Genomic DNA, 26,195 nt, shown 5'->3' on the forward strand with positions numbered 1-26,195 from the left:
GGGGAGGTAAGCTGACAGGTAAGGTGAGGTGAGCCGACAGGTTCACACCTGTTATTGATAGTTATTCAGATCGAGAACAGCGAAAATGATGTATACACGTCCGCGACTATTTCAGCCTAGTTTGAGTAATGTAAATTAACGATATTTTTCTTTTTTTTTTTTATATTTGGTGGGAATAAATAGAATTGTTTGAAATACAGGATTCGCGAAGAATAGATCGACCCAATGCTATGCTGTTTTTTTTAACGTTCATCCTGTTACCGTGATGATAAGAAGAAGCAGCATAGCGCAAAAGGTACACAGACGGAATTGAAGCAAGCGTCATTTGTCGCACCGCACCTATTAGATATACATACAGATATAGATTGCATACACAGTAATAGCATTAACAATAACAATAATCTAATACTCACAATGTGTGCACTTGCATAGTGTTTACGAAACCGGCGGAGCAGCGTGTGCCTACTAGCAGGGGAAGCAGGTGGAGGAGACGATATGAACAGGAAAACCAAGTAGACGTTTATCTTCGTTAGAAATTTTCGCTGGTCCTATAGAGAACTTCTGCATGGTACTATCGTAGCCAGGGAATATCGTCAACGTTCTCGATAAAACCAAGTGTTCGCTAGCTACTTCAGGGCCGAAACAGACTCATCAATGTTGCTAGTGCTAATTATACACTAGGGCTATAACTAATCAAGCATATAATAGTCTGCGTCAAAGAACACGCTTCTATGGAAGACTGCTTTATCTGTCAGCTGAAAAAGCATAAGTACCACACGCTAAATATAATATACCAGCATGTGAAGAGCCAAGGAATTAAATTTAAAACCCTAAATTTAAAGCGGCTAAATTTTATATTGTAGCAGTGCTTTTCAATAATAAGTTATCTAGATATATGTGGACAAGGATTGTCATAGAAAAGGCTCTTTGATCCTCAATAAATCGCGGCAAGCCAGTTGTAGCTTCAATGTTTTCAAACTGATCCAACGATATATATGTATATATATATATATATATATATATATATATGTTGTTGGATCATTTTGAAAATGAGCAGGTAAACTATGATCATTGTCAACCTTAAAACTTCATGTTTAAAAACGTAAAAGCTACTCTGAGGATTTAAATTGCGCGTGCTGCCTGACAACACCAAAATGTTTGATGCATTTGAATGTGTCGTATCCATCCCCGTCATAGCCTAGCGGGTAACGTATTTACCTGCTAATCTTAGGAACGCGCTGTGGTGTGGGTCGGGACCCGGGCATAGACACACAAACGTGCTTTGTTTCGTACCGCGTGAACCAGCAGCTTAACGGGCGCTGCCAGACACAAAACTCGAAAACTTACAGGGTATTGCATACACGTCCCCGTGAATGCTCAATGAATAACGTGTCTACTTGCTAACCGTAGAAACACACGGGAGTCTAGGTTCGAGTCTGGGCGTAGAAACACTACTTCGCACTTAGAGCCAGCTTCCTGGTGGAATTCCTAAGGGCGCTGGCGGACATTAAGCTTCAAACATTTAGGGTATTGGGTACCGAAGTAGTTGTAGCTCGTAATGCTGAGACTGGATTCCCCATATAGTTGCAGAGACTAGTATTCCCCATTTTATTTTCCGTTCTCTGACACAAACAACAACGATCAAGCACAGTTTGTAATGTTATTTGCGTGTTTCCATTATGACAATGTATTGCAACTATTATTATTAGTACTTCCCCATAGAGGTGACTATCGATTTGGTGATTATCATCGTTGCAATCAAAGCTCAACACGGCTGTATATACATTTATTCACATAATGCCCCACACATATCAATATGTGTAGATTGTAATTGCATACCCGTCTTCTTATCCAGAAATCTTCACGATTACGCTCTAATGCGACGACGCAGCCGTCGACACAGCACGGCCTTGTTCCTAGATTCGTTCTTCTACCATCTCGCTGTCGCTAACGGCACAGTGCGCTTGGCGTCAGCTTCTTTCTGCAATCTTTATTACCGCCAAAATCGTACCCCACAAGCGCCGCATTTGATATCACACATCACCGGACTAATACTGGATATAATGTTTGTGTGAAACGCACCGACATAATCCACTGCTGGCTGTCCCGGTAGGATCGTTTGATTATTGTCGAATGTCGCCCCTGCTTGTGCTTCTTACACGATGCCACAGAGCTTCATTTACCGCCGCGTCACGTCGGTGATCAGACAACACCGAAAAGGTCTTCTTGCCTGACCGATGCACCAATGCCAGTTGAACATCAGCATGAACAGCAGAAAGCAAAAACGCTATTCATTTGACTCTGCCTTAGACGCTCGCGTTCTTCGGCGCGAAGGAACATTACCGTTACTCTAGCGTTCACCGGCTTCGATGAACGCGCCAGCAGTTCCGTAGCATTGCACTGGCCAAGTATCCAACTAACGTCGACGTTCTGGAAGAACCGAATCGCTTACGGCTCAGGTGCACGCCGTATACAGACATACTCTCATCAATCTATAATATTCCTGTACGTCTGCTTTCCATTGATCGAAAAACGCTTTACTCTGCTGCAGGACCGGGCGACAAAGACGAAAAAAAGAAGGACAAACAACGCGAAAAGGGTAGTTGAAGGCGTATTAGTACGTTTACACTATGTGGCTCTTGGCGCGGACTATTGAATGCGTTACTACGTTAGAAGTCGACGGTATCGACGATGAAGACGGTCAGTTTGGTTGATAATTTTCCCTCGTCTCTGGCGTTCCTTCTACTTCTTTTTTCTCTCTGTCTCCCTGGCTGAGCGTTTCTGCAATTTTTCAGAGCAATCAGGGTACGTACTACCTCTATGGTTTTTTCTCAAACGATGTTTCGCATTTCTGGCTGATATACTTTCGTCGTATAATTGATGGGAATCTTTTCCGTCCGAAGCCGATACGTAGCCAGCGGCGCACACAGCTTGCTCTCAAGCGTGTGATCTCATCGAGCACATGGGGCTAAGCCTGTACGGATGATTAAGGCCAAACGCCAAAGTTACTATTCGAGATTATAAGTTCTATGGCATGCTATAGTCAATGATAACAGCACTAGAGTAGAAAAACATGGCTGGCTCTTTTGCATTTATGCTATGTGCATTGATTGAGCAAGAAGTTGTTATCGACGACAGAATGCGCGGCTAAACATGTTCATATAGGCTAGATGGGGACAATAAACAAGCGAAAGCCGGAATCAGTACGTAGGGACTTGATACTTATGGATCATACAGGACATACGTTCGCGCACATGTATCTAATGCGCATACATTTGTAAGGACAAAGTAGTATAAAAAGTCTACGGAAGGCTTGCGATAAAAAGCGAATTCTTCACGACGCGCGAGGAAGACTGCGGTGATGGCATTGTGGTTGGTTGCCTGGAGTGTGCCGCATCGGACTTCAAGGAGATAACTGACATGCAACGGGTGAATAAAATAAAAAAAAAAAACTAGGTATACGTAACTTGCGTGGCGGATCAGGGATATGCAAATGCATAGAAATCATGTCACGAGAACGAAAAGAGCTTGTTGTTATGGCAGTTATTCCACAAGTGATCACTATATCGAATCGCCCATCGAGACGCCATCATGAATAGCAACTCGACATTAACAGTAAAAGAGTCTGCGTTCAGCAGTTCCAGATGTACCGTAACGTAACACTCATAATTTCACTGCAGAGATACGAAAAGCTACTGATCATAATGTCATGCACTGCCTCTTATCCATTTTCTATTTCAAGCCGCTTTTCACCAAGCGTGCCTTCTTTCACACGAGCTGATGTCCGCTCAAGGGTGAGTTACGGAATAGATCCGAGTGCAGCTGCGTTATTGGCATTCGATTTCTGGCCCAAACCACGACCCCGCCAACACTGTAGCCTACTAGCTCGCTCAAATCCAGCAAAAGCTGATCCTTTCATCACAGAGCCAACTGGAAGCAGCACAATCATGACGGGAGCATCGTTGTTCTACAACTCGGAATCTGTCGGCACTTCATAACGATTACGTCGACGTTGCCGCCATCGAATGTTTTATCCCATTCGGCAAACCCAGACGGCGAGCAAATGAACAGACACGCACTAACGTCGTTCAGGCTGTGGTTACCGTTTCCTAACAGCGACCAATCTTCATTGGAAATACGGCCGTTGTTCCCGTCTGTCAGGATTCGCCCGTCTGTCGAGTTCCTCATTTGGTGCAATGACTACGACATTGGCTGTAGCGACAACAAGCTTCTCAATTGAGCATTCATTGGTGACGACACCGGAGGCGGGAGCAGCAACAGCTGTAGCATTGGCAGAGGTCGTTGTTGTTGTTATTATTACCATTGTTGTTGCCGTTTTCTCTGGGTATCGTCTGCTCGCAGGTAGATTTGTATTGCTATCGACGTCTATTTGCGTTTTCGTTGTTGTCGTATATGAGAACTAATGGGTCAGAGGTCAGCCCGAACACTAAATGGAGAGAATCTATCGCTGCAACCGTCATCGGCAGTTGTCGACGGCCTTAAGCATAAATCGACGTGACGAAGTCGAAAACGGCAACGACGCAAAGGACAAGGAAGGTTTAGCTGAGCGAAAACGCCAATGAAGAACCGGGCAGCTCACGAAGAAGCCTATAATACGTCTAGTAGAGGAAACTACTGCTACGACTAGCGTTTGTATCGAATCGCAGAGTATCCGAGACGAACGGCTCGGAAAGCCAGCCAACGGCGCCAATAGCGTGGCAGGCAGATGGATCCGACAAAGAACAAAGTGCCGGTAGCCGAAGGCGGGGAATTAAAACCGCCCACAACGGCGACTTTTGTTAGTTGCTGCGGAAGTGCGAAATCACAGGAAAAAATAAGTTGCATACAGTTACGCAGACGTGCACTATGCGATTACCCATAAGCTTGAGCTTGTCTATCTGAGACACAAATGTACTAGCCGTTAGTTATTTATTGCCTCCATCATTTGCTGTTTTAGTTGTCCTTTTTAGCGATTGATATTAATAATCTTCGAATATCATATATTGTTACTACTGCTATTATACAAGAAACCAGATGCTCGGGTCTGTCCGATTTCTACGATTGGATGACCAGTCATTGCTTCTGTTACATTTTCGGGATGTCTTGTATCCTAACGTTTGTGGTTCGACCAGCTGCTCACGCGCCAACTTTGTGAACGAATCGACAAGTGTCCGTAAATTTGGTCCGGTATTTGGTTACGGTAACGAGGAGCTCGACCTGCAATCAAGATAGTTGGAGCGTGCTATCCGTCATTTCTGTTAGTTCTCTGTCATCTTTATATCGACGATCTATACATGTATCATTTTCTAACGTCACTGAAGCTTCAACCGTTTCACATGACCGCTCAAGCCATCCAGCCTGCACGAGGCAATAATTGTATCCTTATAGGGACGTCCTTATAGGATATCCTTATAGGAGTAACGGGATAGATTGCTGGCACGGATTGGCCGGATTCCCCCACCCTTAATTTACAATTAACGATTTCTTCGTTGACCAGCAGCACTGGTATCAGCAGCTGACGACACTTGATAAGCCAGCCGCCATTGCCTTCTACTTCTGATGTGTGTACTTACTGTCCTCGCTAATGCTGATGGCGCTGCTGACGCGATGGTTGTTATTTACCATTGCAGATTGGACTTTCGGGCAACCCGCAACCATTTGCGCAATTCGCGGCGATGATTTCAATCTCTTACTTCAGCTGTGTCTTGTCTTAATCATAACCAGCGGCTTTGAGTCAAGCATAACGGATCGTTCGACCCGTTTAATAATCCTGGTCTATATCACACACGCCAATTGTTTTTATGGTCACTTCTGATAAGCTGAAGGGGGAACGATATGGTGAAAGGCTAAAGTGGAATGGGACCGCCCAAAGGTTTATCAGTTAAGGGCCGAACGTTGGACACCGGCGACTCGTTATTGCGTAGACAGGCAGTAGTTAAGATACGATCGTAGGAACTATGTGGATTACCCGTTTTGCTCTAGATCTCTAATCGCCATTTTTACTTGACTGACATCGAGACTAGAATAAAAAAAAGCAGAAAAACCGGGTCAATTAGTGCTAAGCTCAGGCTGATATAAGCTTACAAACTGTTATCTACGTATTTGTCTGCGTACATATCACACAAAGGAGTCATTTGATTTACATGCAGTGAGCATGTAAAACAACGACTAGAGGGCCGAAACTTCCGGATGAGATAAAGGTACTTCTTTCGCATCGATCCTTGCACAGACATACAAAGACGCACCTGCTAACAGAACAAAATCGAAAAATAACTAATGGTAACCGATAAGTAATTGCAACAAATGTCTTGTTTGCTTAGTGCTGATTCCAGGCTTCTACATGTTTACTTTACGTTGCGTCGGTACGGGTCCGACACGTTAACTAGGCTCCATTCGATTAGAAGATCAGACACAGTATTACGTTTGATAGAGAACTGAAAAATATATTGTACATATTCTGCGTGGGCCCTCATATTCTTTTGTCTATACGAGCAAAACTCGGAAGAGCCTATTTCATAGAACACTAACCATATCCACAACACAGAACGCGGTGTTGAACACGTCATCATTAGGGCACCCTTACCTCACTATGACGACCAGCAGTCGCTGGCTGTCGCAATGGCGGTTGGCGAAACGTGGAAAAATAAGAAACCGGCGATATATTGTTATCTCTCTAGTTTCTGCTAGTCATTGTAGCGAGATTTGTTGAACTACTGCGGTACCACGGGGGAAAGGTTTATTTGAATGCTGTGTTGGCTAGTGGGTGTTCTGTTCGGTGTAACGGAGCGCGGATAAATTTCAGTTTAATGATCAGTAATACACAGAGACATAGGAACAATTCTATTCATAAATGGGTATAGAAGAGAACTGATACCAGCGTTGTACGTGACTGCCAACTAAATGAAAACACAGAAATACAATATGATAGTCTATCCTTTTTGAGCAAAAGAGCAGATTATTATATTATCAACATATTACAATGTTATAAACTGAGTACAAACACCGCAGCGATAGCAGTAAGCATATCAAACTCGTAGAAATACGCGTTAAAGGTCTCTTGTCAGCCCTCATCGACAAAAGTTTATATAGACATATTTAATCAGCCCATAGGTCCTAGATTAGCACCACTAACAACATTGCGTGAGGCAAAAAATACAGTCGTCTTCTATTTCTCTATAGCTGTCGTACGGCGTTCTTTCGACGATACGTTCGATTCAATTGCACATTAGAATTACGCTCCATAAGTCTCCAAAGATGAAGATCTTAAAAATGTATTTGAAGTAAATTTTGAGGCTCTGTTTCTGGAAAGGGCTAATATGAGAAAGGCTATAATAAACTCGTGAGGATATTAGTAGGTTACATCGACCCAATATGTGTACCCGATCATTTTCGAAGTGGTGATCTCTGCATCGACGGCAAGCTACGTACAGGTTGATTTCTGACTGTGGAGATGCTAAAGTGTCTACTAAAAACTGATCGAAATGCACGTATCAGTCTTCACCAGAGTGCGAAAAGTAGAGGAGCCTCCAAATCGATTGTTCGAAAACATCTAGTCAAGCTAGCATCTGGGTTCCTCATGAATTAATCGATCCCCAATTGATACATTGCGTTGGCAGGGTCGGTTATTCTCTTGTACTAAACAGAAGTAACCACTTTGTTGCAAAGATGGTAACGGGTGGTTAACAGTGAATCATTTAGAATAACCTCAGTCAAGACAGATCGTAGTTAGAACGTTGTAGCGCCTTTCAGACGAGAGCCAAAACCGGACCCTATTAATGATTTCGGCTAGATCACAGAAAAGTACTCTTCTATGAACTTTTCCCAAACGGTAACTCAGGTAAGTATCTACTGTGAATAGCGCGATAGTCTAAGGACGAAAATACGACCATGAAATGCGGCCGGCCACGACAGGTGGAAGAGGAGGTATGTTTCATCATGGCAACACTAACTCTCATACCTTCTCAGCGATCCGCCAAAAATTGCAAACGGTTCAAATGGGATGTTCTACCTTACCCACCCTGTAGTCCTGATCTTGGTCCTTCTTATTATCTTTTTCGATCCTTGCAGAATGGAGAGGATTTTATGTCTCTAGAAGGTGAAAATCATACTAACCAGTTTATCGTAAACAAAGATATTCATCTCCAGAAAAGTTGAATTGAAAGGCCGTTTAAAGACGAGCGAGGGTCATTGCTCTTCACGGCCATCGCAACATTGATTTAAGTTTTCTGGGCGAAAAAACGGTTTTCATCTAAAAGTTGACATGAATCCGGAACGAATCTAGAAACAACCAATTTTGGTAAATTTTTTCCGTATTTCTCAACGTTCCGCTGCTCTTATTGCTGATATCCTACCGCAATATCGAAACGCCATGTCGCCGTGTTGTACGAACGTACGTCATCGATTGTAAAATATCATTTGACCTGTCGTTCCATAGCAAAACAATCCGCTGCCCAACAAATTAACCAGTAGCTAGATAGGATAAGGATTCCGTGGACTACTGACAACTAGCGAATTAATGGCTGCCGCTCTCCTTCGACGATCGAAACAAAGAAGGGGTCCAAGCCGACTTGAGGTGAAGAGTCATCAAGCAGAATGTTAGCGAAAAAATTGTTGCCTGTGTCACACCTGCACATTACTACCCACACATAACTGTACGCATATATGCATTGCCTCTTTGAAGTGCTCAGTTCCACTGTACAATGGATTCATACGGGACCTTTACTTAAGTTCAACGCAAGCCAGCGTAGGAACCGGCTTGAAGCTTAATCCGTTATACATCATCACAGGAATGTACGATCGACAGCATATCTACACAATTAGCAGTACATAGTCGTCGTTATAAATGGACTGGCAGGCAAAAAACCGCGTCGAGCGATCAACGCACCCTAGAACGGGATGGGATTGCGCTGGGTAAGCAGCTAGCGTACGGTGTTCGTAGAAGAATGGGCAAGATCACATCTGCTCAGTGGTTCGGACTTTTCTAGCTTATCCCCAATTCAATAACACCCAAATGAGCGACCTAATGGTTGTTTGAAAATGCTCTTTGCCCATTGATACCACCTGTTTTCTGGGCATGTACTATACCATTGGCTATGAAGTAACGATGCTAGCTGACCTTTTCCTCAATATGTCTGAGCGATCAGAATCGCTCATAAAAAAAAAAAAAAAAAACTAGTTGTATTGAACACATATCAGTTAAGAAAACGATTAAGAACTTATTCAAATCTTATAAAATATGTTCAGATATTGAGGAAAACTTGATCACATTCTTACCAGTATCCTTTAACGGAGTACACAGTTCTAAACCAAGGACGTCTGTGCAATTATAACCATTGTAACTATTTTTTTTGTTACCTGTTCAAACTATAACCTGCTGGTATTCGGCTCGTTTAAGATACTCTCAGAGTGAGCTCGTTGGTAACGGCCTTCAACAAACCGTCTTATTCCAATTAGTTCATCTCCGCGCACACGTCTAATTTGCAAGGTCAGTTCAACACACCATAACAGTCAAGGGATATAAGTTCCGTGTGAGCCATCATGTATGCGATAAGTTAAACATTTCGATCCTCGAACCAGCCACAGCAGACGTATTGCACAGACGGTGCCGTCCACTAAACGAAGATAGATGTGTATGCCAAGTTAGAACTCTCCAGCGATGGTTTTGCTTTTACACAGTTTCGCAGGCGACTACTACGGTTTCTCCTCATCCTCTATAGCCGATGCATCATCTTTTTTCTATCCACCACGTCTGCTATAAGTCAACAGAAAGGTAGGTAGTGACGGCGAAGTGCGGCAATAATAACAGCAGCGACGCTGAGCGTTCACCTAGGGTCGACGAGCGTTTTCGGTCGCTAACTGCGGTTTGCTGTTTATTGAAAGCCAGTCTGTCAACCAGCTAAGCGGACTAGCCCGCCATTTGGCAATAGCTAGTAACGTACTAATCATCCATCTCTAAGATATATCTATTTCTGGTTCAAGCCTGGCCATTGGCTACTCGATCATTCGCATTATTTTTATTGTTCGTCGCCTTAGCGGCAGTTCTTGTCTTGATTCTGTGCATTGCCCAGTATGTCCGGTCGCTCTTTAATTCATTCGTGTTTTGTCCAAATGCTCGACGCTTCGACCCTTCTAATCATTGTCATTGTCTCCTTTCCGTTTTTCCTGGTTAAAAACGCTGCCCCAAACGCACTGTGTTCTCGTAGTCGCTCTTCAATGGGCAGCAATTTTTCAGAAGAAGATGCGAATCGCTCAGTTGCGGTATGTGAAAACGTCATCACCTAGACGCGACGAAGACGAGGAACTATGGATAAGGCTATTAACAAGCGGAGGACATGCACGCGCGCGAGGAGTAAAGGGAACATACAGAGACACACACACACACACACACAGAGAGAGAGAGAGAGAGAGATAGATAGATAGATAGATAGAGAGAGAGAGAGAGAGAGGGAGAGAGGGAGGGAGAGAGAGGGGGGGGGAGAGAGAGAGAGGGGGAAACGTGACTTCCTTATCCGATGTATCACTGTCTAAACGAAGAGTTGAAAAGAGGCGTCGACATGCCGGTCCGTTGATGAGGTCCAATAAGACTACATACAACTGAACCGTGTAAAATACCTATCGAAAAACGCTTTTCAATTGATTTGTCGGTAGATCGATCCTGGCTGAACCATGACCGCACCAGCCGTCTGAAGCCGGGTATTTGCCCTGACCGATGTATAGACCTGCTGCACAACGAGCATCCGTCGAGGTTTGTCGCAATAACAGCGAAACCGATAACCGACCGTTTGTTTGGCTTTTACCTACGCTACAAGCTCGATCCTGAGCAGTGAAGCGGCGGCGAATATCGATGTAGCTGCCGTTTTGCCTTCCTTTGTTAACCAGAAGGTAAAGAAAAACGAAACGTTGTTTCGCTCTTATCGACACGTAACAACCAGACGCAATTGCTGAGGCAGCCAACAATCATTGTTGCTGTCTACGGATCAAACAACAGACTATTGACGCGCTGGCTCGATGCTGCAAATGTGAACGGGAATCGAGCACGCAGTGCAGATGTCTTCCGTTCGAACCTGTGCGCTTACGCTGCTCTGTGCTATAATAAAGTGTTGTATTTATCTTTCTGTGTGTGACGACCAGCATGAAACTGCTTGCACAAGCAGGTAGACGCGGAGAAAACTGACGCCCTGCAGCCTCCGCGACCCGCTCGCGTAACGGCATCTCATTCATCGTGTCTGGATAGGGGCAGAATGAGGAACTGGCGTGCAGCGAGAACAGGTGATGGCTTTCGACGGGTGGGACTCCACAGGGGAAAAAAGAGCGCGAGGAAGAGCTGCGAACAGTGGGTTCAATGAGTCATTCAAGTAAAGAGACATTTTTGTAACGCCACTTTGCTCTATGGACTTCAAAGTGTAATAATATTGCTGCTTAGATTGTAGGATTTGGTTTGCTACCTAGATATTGAGCGATGTCTAGAAGTGCAACCGGTGGCCACTGAGCAATACTAAGCAGCTAATCACTGGTCATCCAGTATATAAATATATATATATTTAGTATTTGTTCCGTGCTTACGAGTTTGCCTATTAAGCGTAGGGTCATTTAGTAGCAAAGGAGTTACACTCGAGACTGTGCGTAAACGCACGATTCGTTTTGTGCTGGAAGGTTTCATCAGCCATCTGATGCAATGCTTAATGATAAGTTGGATTGGCGCTTGACAGTAAACTTTAGGCCACTGCCAGGTTTAGAGGACGTGCTTTTGTCTGTTCATAAAAAAAGAGTCCTAGTCAGGTGGTTTAAACCGATGGGTAATTATTTTCGAGCGACAAGTTGGCCTGACAGAAATCTTCTGTTATTTGCTATGGTTTTACCCCTTAACGAGGAAAGAATTTTCCAGATATTTCTTAATGTCATATGTCCTGCTTGCTTGTCCTACTAACCATTTTTGAGTGTCGATTGGAGTTGTTTCCTCAGTATAGTGAAAATCGTATCTTTGCAAGATTCGTGTTATAGGTGACAAACCAACAATTAATTTTACCTCTAATAACTAAAGTTCAAATTATGTGTGTATTACGCGATAATTTTCTTCCGTTTGTGCTTTTGTTTGTACTCGTGAGATGTAATAACACCGGTTCAACGACGGCGGCCCCCCTCTCTTACCACAGCGCCGGAGGTAGCCTAATCTGCAGTGACGATCTGGCGACAGATCAAATCTTCCGAACTAGCGTTGTACTAAGATTGCCTCAACATAGAAGTGGGCATGACAAATAAGCGAAATATCGAGCTCATATACGTGAGTACGTTCATGATTCGACCATTGATATAAAAATGCAATAAATCATATCCGGCTCGATCCGCTGCTGCTGCTGCTGCTGCTGCTGCTGCTTAATGTTATTATATTTAAATGACTCACGTGGCGTGCGACAGCAAACGCGTAGGACCAAGCAGCAATCCTCAGGAACAATTACTGCTTTCCAATGTTTTCCTTTTTGCTTGCTCCAATGAAGCCGACAGCCCCACGTTTTTCTATCTGCATCGACCTCGATCTGAATCGATATCTTAGCCAGCCATTCAACCATGGTTAGTTTGCGTGCCTTATCTTGCACTCGTATGCGCGAATCACTGTTGCGCAAATGGCGTTCCAAACCAATCGTTCGACCGACTGTTCGGCGACGTATTGAACGCACCCACTTGGCTGGTACACACTGGTGTAACCAGCTATTCTTATTGTTGTTCTGATGACGGTTCGCTGCGGTGACTCACAAATCACAGCTCGCTAGTATGTACTGGAAGAGAGGACTGTTACCAAAAGCCATTCATATATATATGTGTGTGTGTGCGCATGTATATCTGTCTATCCTTGAGCATATGAGTGGCACCGTTAAGCGTCCAACGTTCGGCCCTCGTCCCTTCATAGCTATGTTGGCCTAGTGGTCGCGATACGTAGCAACAGGCCCAGCTTTGGCTATTGGTTAGCTATCGTTGCTGTGCTTGCGGGCGGATCACTGTTGCCACTTTATGGGGCAGGGTTACAACCGCAGCAGTCGCTTTCGATGTCATCATTTTCTGGTAGTCGGACTTCTATCACTTCTAATACTGGTGATTACAGAGAAAGAACGAGAGAGAGAAAGTGAGAGAGAGAAAGAGAGTGAGAGAGAGAGGAGTCTAGCAAACTTGTGAGGAAAGAAGCACTAACACGTAGATAGATTATGATGCTGCTGTTCTTGCGGCTACCGCAGTTATTGTTGTTGCGACTGAGCTGAAGTTGCGCTTTCCGCCGAAGCATCTGCTTTCGAAGTTGATGAGGCCAGTGCTCACGAGGTTTCTGCGTCCGCCGCTTCTGCAGGGGTCGACGCGGCCGTCCGCGTCTTTACGATATAACTTTGCAGAAATCGTTGGCAGGGTCAATTTGCAGCTAAAACACGCGCCCGCGTCAGCAAAACTCCTGCCCTAACGTCAGGGCTGGCTTCGCGTAACGAGTGTTTGTAAAAAGAATAGTTTGAATCGATAGCTCTAGCCAAGCCGAACTGTCCCTTCGCACTCGTTCGTCCGCTGTTTAGCTTATCCGAAGGCACGATAGCACCAGCATTGTCGTCATCCGGGATAGTGATGCTTCGGTCCTTCCGTTTCAATAGACTCGCTGGTTCATCAACGACTGACTGGCAGACAGGTATTGGTTATGAAGCACAGCTGACCAACGAAACGAAGTGTGATGAGAATAACGATGAAGCCGACGGCGAAGACGAAACGATGAAGATGCAAAAATCGTTGTTTGCTAAAACGAGTTAACCAGCAACGTTTTTTTGCTACAGCGGGAGAATTGACGTAAAACTCTAGGGTTTATTTGCTGAGCAAATTTGAGACTAGGCTTGTGTATCATGCATTATTGTATGTCAATTTGTTTTAAGTACTAAGAAGTCTAAATCGGTGCCCTGTCTAGGGCACATAAAAACAATAATGAACTATATACAAGGTGATAACTGCGTGTTAATCTTATCTTAAACATCGACATTTAATGGAATTTAACATACAGCCATATACGGGCAGGTAAGGCGCGCACGCATCGTTTACTCAGTGCTGTACAGTGTGAATGGATGCTGAAACAACGTCAGGTACGTCATCATCACGTGTTAATCTAAAGCCGTTAGAACGTTAGTTCTAAAGAACGTTAGTTGAAGGCTTAACTACAGGCTTTAACTAACAGCCGTAGCTATTTTCTTCGGACTTAATTGACGAAGCATCGATGCGCCCATGAAGGCGCTCTCGAACATGGTTTATTTATTTAAGAATTTCTTCCTAGCAGCTTAAATCTGGCTACTAGGCTGTATAACAACATCACCTAGCCTTTCGGGTAGCGAACCACGCGAAAACGACGAGGTGCTTTTCTTACCTTAAATAACAAGGAAAACGCCACACGTATTAGTCACTTCATAGATTTGCTAAATCCACGCTACATGTGGGTGTCTAGTGGCCTGAAAATGCGCTAGCCCTAAATCATATACTTATATGGTAATTCTCGTAAGTACCACAGAAGTCGTAACCTATTTACACAATAATTTTATGATTCGACCACAAATGCGACTAGCTTGGCCAGGCATTTCGAAATATTTTTTATGTCTGAGTGTATTATATAAGGAAACGTTCACCCTTTCACCGCGGTTCGGGGCTGCTATCACTGTACCGTTCCTCTAATACAGCTTGTAGCTGCCGTAGACGCCTCGTCTGCGCGCAGTACACACAAGAAGCAAGGCTCAGCCCACTTTGACAGCTGACGCTCGGCTATTCAGCCAATATTAGGCTTCACGCTTCGCTCAGCCCTACGATCTTCTTGTGGGGGAATGCTTCCGAGTCCTGCGCAAAAGCGGTCACCGGTCTAACTCATTTGTGATCAAACGGTTCACAGGCACACGATGCCATGAAAGGGTGCAAGGGACTTCGGCGAGATCGTCAAGATCGCTCGATATTTGGCAAACTTTGAATGAACATCGCTCTCCGGAGCTAGCTGATTCTGGCGAATCGCCAAAAAGGCGTGTTTAGCTGCTCGAAGATAAGTCGGATGTACATGAACGGTATGTGCATTTTATTCAAAGACGATAACACAGTTAGCAATCGATAACACTCAGGCCACAGATAGGGACGAATTTTCCCGCATGCTCGTGTTGTCAGTGGGTATGAAAAGCCAATGTGATTAGGCAACATTGAGCTATTGTAGGGTATAGCAGTATATCAAATCAGCTAACGAGAAACCTAGTTAATAAACCTTAAAGTTAATAAACACGGGAGGTGTGTTGAGGGCAAGGGGTCAGATCTCGAACGTCCCAGGCGGTGCGTGTGATGCTGTGTTGGGAAATAAGATCTCCCCTGCTTTATCGCCTGCCAAGCGACGACAACCTTTGCTCCTACTGATAATCATGCTGTGCTTGCAAAATATCAGAAAATGAATGGCGACCAAACCTACATACGAGGTAGAAAAAGAGTAGACACATACAAACTTTGTTATGAAATAACATTCTTGATCTAGAAGATTTAGTAGAACTCCTACACTTGAGCAAGTTCAAAATAATCAGCGATTTAGAGAATCAGGCTGTTGTTGAATTTTATTTTCTAGATGCCATCCAAGCCCACTTTTTATACGGGGCTCAATTTATCGATCCGAGCCACAATATTGTTTGACATTTATATTCTTATTTTAAACTATTCATTATACAGCATTAGCAAAAAGATCCTTGACACTTTGCGAACAGGTTTTTGACAATTTAAAAAAAAAAGTATAATACAGAGGACTTTTTCTAAACGGTCCAAAAACTTTTTACTCACCCCATATATAGATAAATCAAATAGTAGTACGGCGCCATTTTAATTAGCGTTGATTAACCTAATTAATTAGTGTATGTTTACAGCTTAGCTCAGATGACTTCAAAGGACTCGCCACAGACCTCCACGATTCTACCATTCAGACTGCGGTCCATTTCTACTGGAATCCATCGGCATTGCAAGGGGCACCACGACAACTCTAACAGAAATCAACTTTGGCATATTAAACAGCCATTAACTGTACTAACGGTAACCTGTCATCGCTCATATCAACTAGTTCGGTCACCCTCGAAACACACTCCTATAAAACACGCCTATAAAACACACTCAGACGAGCCGCCAACCTTAGCCTGTATGTGGCCAGACACCGAATGCTTAGCCAGCGGCACCGGCATACCGTCATTGGCAGTTTCCGTCCTCAAGATCGACAGCCTAAAGCTTTACGCTGGCATCACTTTCGATTCGCCCTGCGAGATTATTATCAGGATTATTATTATCTTAACAGGACAGAGATACAGTGGTGATTCACGTAGGATAATATTCTGTTATTAAAATCTACCAAAAACAGATGAAACTTTTGCTTGTCCCTGTTTTTCTTTCTTTTACTAATTCTAACTTTGTAAATCAATCTCTAGGGCCACCATCTTTGATAAACTGTATTTACTTTCGCTGAATTGAATCTTAACTGACTAATCTCAATGGATCGATTAATTGAAAAGATAACCCATGCAACTGCAAAAAGCACAAGAAAAGTACCTTTCTCATGGTGTTCATATCTTATTATCATTACTACTATTTATGTAGATATAATTCTCTGTTATCTCTTATCTTCAAAAGCCATCGAAATATCGTCTTGCATACAATTCGTCAATTGTAGTAGATTACTTCTTCGCTTCGTATTCTTAACCCTAGGAACTTTACTTTCAAACGGCATCTCGATCGAGTTAAATCCGCAATGCTCGTTTCGATATCATCTTTATCAAGCCGTCCTAGACCCTTGTGTTATAGCGCTCAAAAAACAAGTTAGACATACGGTTCACCACACTGTTGTATGTATATCAGTGTTCGTAATCGTGTATCATTGACCTCAAAAGTAACTCTCCGCTTACCAGAAGCCCTAGCTTGCTCCCTGGACGACTCACGTCTAAACTCTGTTTAAATAACACGCACCAGCTTTGAATAACTTCTGCACTCCGCCCTCTCTATAACTCTGCATATTATTTCTCTATCTAGACGCGACGTCGGCCAGTTATCAGCGCAACTTCGCAGATTCAACAACGTCGCGACAGCTCGATCCAATCGCCGACCTGGAATGGTCACCGTTATCGCCATCGTCATCGCTGTTCGAGTGTGAAGCGGCTCTGACCAACATTAACGTTCCTTTGAACGATTTGGTCGTTTTTCCTACCGCTGCAGTTTCTGCACGCGCTCGATTAGCCGGATTTCAGATTGAAGGTTAACTGTTGCCTCGGAGAGTGCGCAGACGCCATCCGTTAGTTTCCGCTGAGCCGTCCCGTAGCGGCAGCCTCTTGGCTACTGCTGCAGGGACCTAGGAGGTTGGCGATGCTGTTGCACCAAAGACTAATACATTGCATCTGGCATGTCGTCCAGTAGTATCAGAATGGACACCGAAAAAAGGTAGGGGCTGATATATTAGAAAAGAAATTCGCTTCTATAGAATCGACTCTCGTTTGTTTTAAGAACGCCACTGACGGGAAAAGCGGTAGTGGAGAAAATTTGCCTGTTTGTTTGGGTCGCGCAGTGAGGCGGTTTCTCTATGACACGCTTACATCTGCGTAAGCATAGATAATGATCACCTTCGTACATACGTATGTATTAAATAGCATGGAAGGTAACAAAACGGTTTCTTGTATAAGAGCCGGCTACAGATTGCTACAAGGGTGTGCGAAATCGGGTTCGACATTGCCTTCGATAGCGCATATATCATATATACATATATATATAGCAACAATATAAAGCGGTATCAGGATATGTATGGGAAAATATGCGTACTTCCAAGCGAGTTGACGTTTTTGTTCTGGCCTAGGTTGATAGTCAAACACTGGGAGATAGCCGCAACAGCCTCTACCGGGGCAATGATATAATAATTTTCAACAACAGTGTTCCTAGATAAAGCCACTGTCGTCAGATGCTCTGTTAGGTCTGGACGCGGAAGAAGTCATCATGGCAATATTGTCAGGATGAAAGCTTTCAAAGATTGTTGCTTTGGATTTCAACAGGTCGTCTGCTGCCACACGACACTGCTTCTAGAAGGGAACAGCTTTTGGAAAAATGCCAAGTCAATTTAGCCATCCATGATTGTTCTCGCTTAGCAGCGAACCATTTAAGGGGTTCGACAGGCTGTGGTAATGCGGTAAGTCGGGATCGAATAGGAAAAAGGAAAAATAGGGTTCCGGGATTAGGGATACAGAGCCACACAACGTGAAACACGAATGGACTTGTAGTTTCGGGTTGCTGCTAGTCTGACAGCTCTGGTGAGAGCTCCCCAGATGAAACGCGCCTGATACAATTTCCAATTTTAGTAAAAAAAAAAAAAGAACGGACTGGCTAGATTTCTTTCAGTTTGCTATCACAGAGGCACAAAATTGATATCAAGCAAGGTGCGAGATCTTAATAATAAATTCAACTGAACATCACATCTACCTGATTATATTCGAATGACGGAGCATACATTTTTAACTAACTTTTAGCTAAATATATTTAAAAGTAATACAACGGACAGACAAAAAGTCAAGTCAAATATACACGAAGAAAATGGCACCCCCACAGAGAGCCTCTATATCACTGTGAAATGTAAAACCTACAGCGTCGACACGAAAAAAAAAAAACAAATAGAATTGTGACTGAGTTAAAAAAAACTGAGCAATTTCCTCAGCAACATTGTATTGCTTTATCTCATCAGTTCGTCTACCTGAGCTCTTGTAGCAGGCCAGCAATATAATCATTAATTTGAAATTCTAATGAGAATACGGACGCTAACCATGCTACATGGTGCCTTTTTTTGCGTTGTCTATGATACTGTTTGAATTCTATTCTACTATAGCACATGCGATCGGGTATTCGCGCATAGACACATAAAAGACAAGGGCAAGAAGCGACCGTAAATTTGTGCATGTTTGCCGAACAGGAGTCCGCACATCGTAGGTTGTTCCGCCGTCCAAATTGCTTGTTGTTTTAGCAAGGAGCTAGCCATCTAGCGGTCGGTCGGTCGGTCGATCCCAATGCGCCACTACGGCTTAGCTTTCGCTACTGCATATCTTTCTTTACCTCTTAGCAATAGAGATGTGCAACAGACACTGACTTTGCGCATTCACAGTGAGAAATGGAACGAAAAACAGCACTAGCAGCACTACCGGATGATCGCAATGGGACCTTTATTTTAATAAATTTAACCGTGAGTATAGCCACCGGCGATGAATTGGAGCAGGCCAGATGAGCTAGACGGCAGAGATAACGTGTCCTGCATAGAAAATAGCGATGACAGCAGTTCCTTGTATAGCACAGCAGCTGCAGGTACTCCCTTCTCTTAAGAGAGTTAGAGCTTCACTACGTGTTTCTATCGGTGTATTCCTGAGAGTGTAACGGCCTATATGCGCCTGTATATATATTAAACCCCACATCTATCTCAGGTAGACGGACAAAGGCTAGGAAAAGGCGCTCGCTGACGGCGTTTGTGCAGCCCTTCAACCGAACGGTCAGCAGCAGCAGCAGCAACAACAGCTTCAGTGTTACTAGAAATAAATGTATCGTTGTCAAAGCGAAAAAAGAGACAACGGAAGAGGGCAAACAGATAGCCGCTACGGTTAAATGAACGGGCATCAGGCACGAACGACAACGCGTCAAACGACACGCACCTCATTTTGCACTGCTCTGAATATTTTCACGTTAATAATGTGAAAGGTTTCATCGATGTTTTTGGTGAAGCGTGGGGGTCTAGCTGGTTGGGGTCCTTTCGGCGTTGGCTCTTCACCGTGTATATTGCCCCGACAAATGCCGTACCTAAATGATGTCACAGCGCCGGACGACGAGAGACCAATATGGTACAAGAAAAACATCACGAAACAACGATATGCGACGGTTTGTTGGTCGTATGTGTCACATCGTCGTCGTTTTTGCCAATGTTTCAGAGGCGATGACCGCCCGCAAGCGAAAATCGTCGAAATTTAAAAAAACTTCCCCGGTCGAGGATATTAAATCAAAAAGAGAAGCAATCGAGACTGGGGAACTGCGGGAACCGCGCCATGCGCTGACTGTGTATACATATGAAATTATACATGTATTAAGTAAAGCTGACGTAGAAAAGTGAATACGCTGTGGACGCTAAAGAGACACATTTGCATTGAAAGTGTGCCACCCAGCGCGAAGCCCTCGCTTTGCAACAGGATACAACCCCGGTAGCAATATATATAATGATACCAGAGTGAAATGTTCACGGGACGCATAACCGGCTTTGTACGCAGAAAATAATGTACTACTATGATTTGGCCTACTATGGTCAAAAATACAGCTTTTTTGGGGCAGGGCTGGCAGCTTCATACTGTGGCTACCGGCTTTTTTAATAACAACATCATTGACAGATGGAACGAATGTGCTGCGAATGCAAAAAGAGTTCCTAGTTGTTTTCTATCCGATTGAATTGTTCCGTAATGGTTCTACTCATTTTGAAACGCCGGTTAGTGATCTATAAATTTGAGCAGGTACACTGAAACAATACACGCCCTTATTATAACAGAGGTCTGCCTTTAGTAATAAACACAGCGTTGTTGACGTTATTAGGAGACCCAAAGGCCACTTCAATCGGGCTTGACGGCTCAAAACCATTTACCATTGATAATCCGTACCCGTTCAGAGATGAGGCTTAGCCATCAAGGAAGCATCCGTATACTCACTGAACGAGCAGCGAATACGAACTGGCCACAACTAAGGACATATTAAATTGCATTCATTTTGCTTCATATATAACGACCGTTACAGCTGATTCAACAAGCCGTCATAGGGTAACGACTGTCCACAACTACTTCCTTCGGTCAAAAAAATATATATATACAAATAACGAGTAGATTTGTTTAGAATGATGTTTAAATTATGATAATGCTAATTTATTTAGAATTACGCGCGCACTGGTGTAGCTTTGTTAGTTCGAGAGGTCATACATCCGCTTGGTCTAATTTTCAACGACGCATTGTTGCCATGTTAACAATATGTCGCGCCTGCTTCTAGAATATGTAATAATGAGTCCGGCAAAACCCATTGATTCGTTCACAACCGGCACCCGGGTCGTATTCTTCTCATGTTAATGACGCTTCTTCCACAAAAGGCATCAACACATTGTAACAGTTAATAAGTCAGATCCGCTGGTTTATGCTGGCTCGCGCAGGTAAATAGGGACGCGGCGGTGCAAATCACCGCGTTGTTGACACTCGAAAAGAGGCAGGAAGAGCGCGAGACTGGGGGAGAAAGATAACAAAAAGGCCTTCTGTTAAACGATGTTGGTAGCGTCGGAAAAATAAAAGCACAGACAGTTGATAGGATGGTCACAAATTTCAAATCGATTCATCTTCCTATTTTTGCTTCGTATTGGTCACGGATATGGGAAGAGCTTGCAGCGTCCTGACAACGGCTATTTCATCCCAGTTAGAGGGAAATTCGACTTGGCCAATATAAAAAAGCGTCAAATTTGCATTTGACTAGAAGCTAATGATGGCGAGGGCACGAATGGTGTCTTATTCAATTAAAAGGCAGACGTTTAGATTACATGCGCACATAACGGTATCGATGAGGGTATCTGCGGGCGAGTGTACCGACGTTTGCTGGGTAAAATTCGTAGGGAACAGTTTAGTTGATAAAGTGAGAAAGGTATGATCTGATAAGTTAATTTGTAACAGCCTAATTTGTAGTTTGAAGGGTTTTTCCTTAACAAAGTAGGCCAATAAATCCTTTTATGGGTTCGGTGATTTTTTTCTTCGTTCCTAAATAGGAACTCCGTGAATAACATATCATAGCTTTAACAGACAAGCACAGTGTCGATATTTGTTTTTATTTATTTTCGGACGACCGTAAATTCGTTTTCCTTTTCGCCAAATATCACAAACAAGATGGCGTACTTGGTCAACTTTTAACTATTACCGTGGGCCTAATACTTGCCAAATAGCTGACATTTGAATTCTTAAATGCTTGCATCCAGGTCTATCGAATGCACCGCATATTCTCGGTATCTGTGGTTTTCAGACAGAAACGCGGTGATGAAATTCAGTGTACACCATTAGCAGGTAGAGTATATAGGGTACTACTGCTGTCGTATGCTAGCTCCCCATAATGGCTAACCGTGTACCCGTAAGACATGCAGACTTAACAAATTCTTCTGTTTCTCACAACAGAGATGGAGTATTGCAATAGCTGCCGTCTCGAAAAGAACTATGAGGACCCGGGTTTGACGAGTTAGTACCAAGCAATCGAGTGCGATAGACCAACTATTTACGACAATAAGAAACCGGGTCCGGCAGAACATGGCTGGAGTTAACTAGTCTTGTCGAAAGGACAGGAAAAAAATAATAAAGATCTCAGAGAAAAGTCTGTAGACCAAGATCAGCTCACACAGTCAGCATTTATCTACCTACGTAGCTTGAGTCGTACTCGCCAGACTGTTATAGATTGTAACCGTAATCTGACCTTACAGCGGGGTGTCTGTTTGTGCCTTCCTTGAACCGCAAAGGAATGACGATTCTAACACAATACGTTTGCCAGTATATTTTCATAATGAATGAGTAGCCGCTTCGAAAGGTGTTGTCACCCGAGAATATACAGCTCGATAATTAACCAACAAAATGCTTATAATTATATTCTGGAGTTAGGTTACCAGATAGGGAAAACCACTATATTCACCGACGTGCTAAGGAACAGTATGGAAAAAAAAGTATTTCGGTACGGTCATAAAGGAAAGTATCTATTTTCCTGTAGTCATCTATATACGCACGTAGCTGATGTTCAACATGTTCATAGATCTCACTTGAGTTCCAACAGCATCTGCTGGTGCAGTGTGAGGTCAACTACGCTGAAAATAAGCAACACATCTCTCTATACGGCACTTCGTGCCCAACCATGAGGCAGTTTGCATGAACGCTTAATTAAGTATTTCCTATGCTGAATGCTCCATGCAAGTGACGGCCATCCTTTCGGCGTACTTATCACCTTGCTTGTTCTGCTCGGTCCATTCCTCGCGGCTGATGTTCGAGCTCCATCGAGTGCTGTTTTGGTTGGTTGACATCATCCCCTCTTTCAATTAAGGCGCCCCCTGGCTCTTATCTCCACAGTGCTTACTGCCTGAACGAATTAGCTACTACCGTTTCATGCAATAATAGTCCGTCTAGGCACTGATATGTGGCATGACTTTGGCAACAGACGAAACGCTAAACGACCCGAGCGACATCTTCAATTCTATTCAAATTCAACATATTCTGATACGGGAAAACCTAGAACTATCCAGCTTTTACTGAAACCTTTGTCCTATCAGGTACTCCCACTACCTAGAGCGATCCACCTTGCACTGGACTGCGATTAATAGTACGTTTGGGCTGTTTATTTTATTAATTAGATGCTTTTGGTCGACTATAGATGCACTACGCCCTGGCCCTAAAGTCATTCGCACATACCCACGCACCATATAAGTTCATAGATAGTGTTGAAGAATTCGCACCCGGTATCGTGACATGGCACTGCATAACAACCAACGCTGAATAGAACCACACGCTGCAACTTATAACAGCTATTGTCTAATAGAGTCTCTACAAGCCTACCCAGAATAGTTTTTTTGTTTGCCACTCTATTACACACATAAGCAAACAATACCTCGAATGGTTAGTAGTCACCACTCAACAGCGAACAATGACTATGGCGTTACTAACTACTGCGTGTCATTTTAATACTATCTATCAAAAAATATCACCTGTCCAAACCAACTAGACAATGTTGCCTAGCTGAACAGCGACCTCAAATCAACGACGATCGGATGTATCCCTCTCTCCAATAAAACGATACAGGGCTACAACAAAAATCTATAGGAAAATGACAAAAAATGACGCCTCCGTATAGAGAGTGCACAAAGTCGCAAGTCTGGCCCCAATAAACGGCTTTAAATTACATCAACGCGTAGCACTAACTAACAACCCAACCCGAAGCCTTACATGGGCGTACTCGTAGGGAATTCCTCGTTAATTTCAACAGCCGGTCGTTATAAGCATCGTTCAACCGTTGTCTCCCGTGATCCCCGCCATTTGTCCGGTCATTACTCAGCTATCGCTGCAGAAACCTTACAGTTTCTTCGAAAATTATCGCAACCTAGCTTTGTTAGTTACCGCATGAAATTTACCTCAGCTGCATCTCGTTTAACGAGTCATGTATTCGAAATACACGGCAGCGAGGCTTCCCTTAAAACGGTTTCGTTGTATGCAGATCATCTTGAAGGTCATGGCGTTTGTGTTGCAACTGGTGGTAACACTACCAACTGTGGAGTCGGTCTACTATACATTATATGTAAAACAACTTAATGCGCGCCTGTGCGTTGTTTTTCTCCTTCTTGCAAAGGGTTTTTAGAGCTAACGCTGGTTTATCACTTCGCTTGTGGTTGGTTGAGCTCAGGTCAGAGATGTAACGTAGCCCTCTTTATCAGATAATGCTGTGCTTAACCGACTCATCTGAGGCAAGAAAGAAAACCGGATTCAACAAGAAGTAACCGGCCAGTTAGCAAGAACTAGGACAAGCAGCTCACCTGACTCACGTTAAAAACTGTGCGAATTATACGCGGGCAGATTCAAAAACCGGACTAGTTTCTGTCTTTGAATCGTCGTGATAACGGCGGGAGCAGCAGCAGCGACGGTGGAGGCGCTTGTGTTGACAGTATGAAGTCACCTGCCAGCCACGTTCGGTCTTGTCTTCGCGTGGTTAAAAGGAAGTCAGCTTTACAGTCAGGTTCTTGGCGTTGTCGTGGCAACTGGTGCAAGTGAATATGCATAGAAGATGCCGAGTATTGTAAGGTGGGACTAAGGGTGTGGTGAACGCGCACGGTCTAACTTATTTTGATAACACACTGCACGGGTCATTACAAAAGGGGTACGCGGAATACAATATGAACATTTCATTTGTAACTTGCCATTTGTTTTACCCGATAAATGTTGACTCTGGAATAATGCCTTAAGATAGAAAGATAACCAAATAGATGAGGCTGAACTGTTAACGGCTGAAAGAACCAGCTCATGGCTGATTATATATCTACTATGACCTTTCGGCTTGCTTGCGTATAGTTAAGCAGTTATTTGTTGAGATCAAGCTTATCGAATTTGCAGCTGAAGCAAACTGGGTCGTAGTGAGCCCTTTTTGACCCCACTTGTTTGAGTAAAAACCGTTATTTACCATTAGATATATACGCATCATTTCTCCTGCACAATACTAACTCAATTGGCCCTGATTTTTGTGTATATATAACGCTGCTACGATCAACTACAACTTACGCCGATCCGTCACAGAAGCAAATATCAGCGATTTTCCAGGCGTGGCATTTTTAATTAAGAATACTAGGTAGTACACTATGTACATTGGTAGTTCAAACTGCTACTAAGATATTTATTTTATCCTGAAGCAAAATATGTATTACTTTGAGATAACATGGTCCTGGGACGCACGCGTTAGAACAAATACACTCTGCTCTATGAAGAAAAATGAATAGATCGACAATGGGTCAAATAGGTCATTCTAACGAAATACCCCATTCCATTGGTTTACCTCTATTGTGCTATATTCAGACAACAGATTACTGCCTGTTCTCTTACTTTTGGCGAACTGATTGGTCCAGCGTCAGCCACAAGAAAGCGTATCTCACAGTGTGCGTACAATAGTATTGTACTATTATCAATGAAAAGAGTCTCAACGATCACAGTGGATTATCGTGCGAGCAAAAGCATGGCTTACCTATAGTCAATGCTGAGAGGCGCTCGTTAGTCTTCCATTGTCGGTTTAACTGTTCAACCGCGTTCTCGCTCAGGTCTAAACAAAGCACTCGGCAGCCGAATACTTTGCAAAATCCGATACCGACGCCTGTCTTCTTCTGAGCTTCCCCAAATCGAACGCCACTTTCCTCTTACCTTTGTATGCATAGGGAGATTTGTTTTTGGTTGGTATGGTTTCCGCAGAAATAACAGTAGTGGCTGGAAGTGGTTCATTAAAACCACATGTGCCCGCGTAATGCGCTTGCCTACTAAACTAAGAAATATGTAATGGTCTGGGTTCGAAATCCGGTGCAGACACCCGTGTTTCACGCTGGAAAGAGCCGTCAGCCATCTGAAGAAATGCGTGATCATAGTGGTAGAACAAACTTAAAATTC

The 26,195-nt window shown here is 43.6% G+C and overlaps 1 protein-coding gene across 9 annotated transcripts in view; it reads right to left on the reverse strand.

Annotated features, from left to right (window-relative positions):
• The window catches only part of LOC111243233 (uncharacterized), a 157,708-nt gene that overhangs the window by 116,748 nt on the left and 14,765 nt on the right, over positions 1-26,195 (reverse strand). Inside the window, exon 1 of one of the 9 annotated variants that reach the window (XM_086978476.1) lies at positions 25,783-26,146. The exons of 7 other annotated variants lie outside the window; for them this stretch is intronic. The gene's annotated coding sequence lies outside the window, so the exon portion shown is untranslated. Of the gene's footprint in view, positions 1-15,804; positions 16,175-25,782; positions 26,147-26,195 lie in introns of those variants that run through there. One more of the 9 variants, XM_086978485.1, reaches the window with a different exon arrangement.

Source organism: Varroa destructor, unplaced genomic scaffold, assembly GCF_002443255.2.
Source record: "Varroa destructor unplaced genomic scaffold, Vdes_3.0 BEIS01000001.1, whole genome shotgun sequence".
NCBI lineage: Eukaryota > Metazoa > Arthropoda > Arachnida > Mesostigmata > Varroidae > Varroa > Varroa destructor.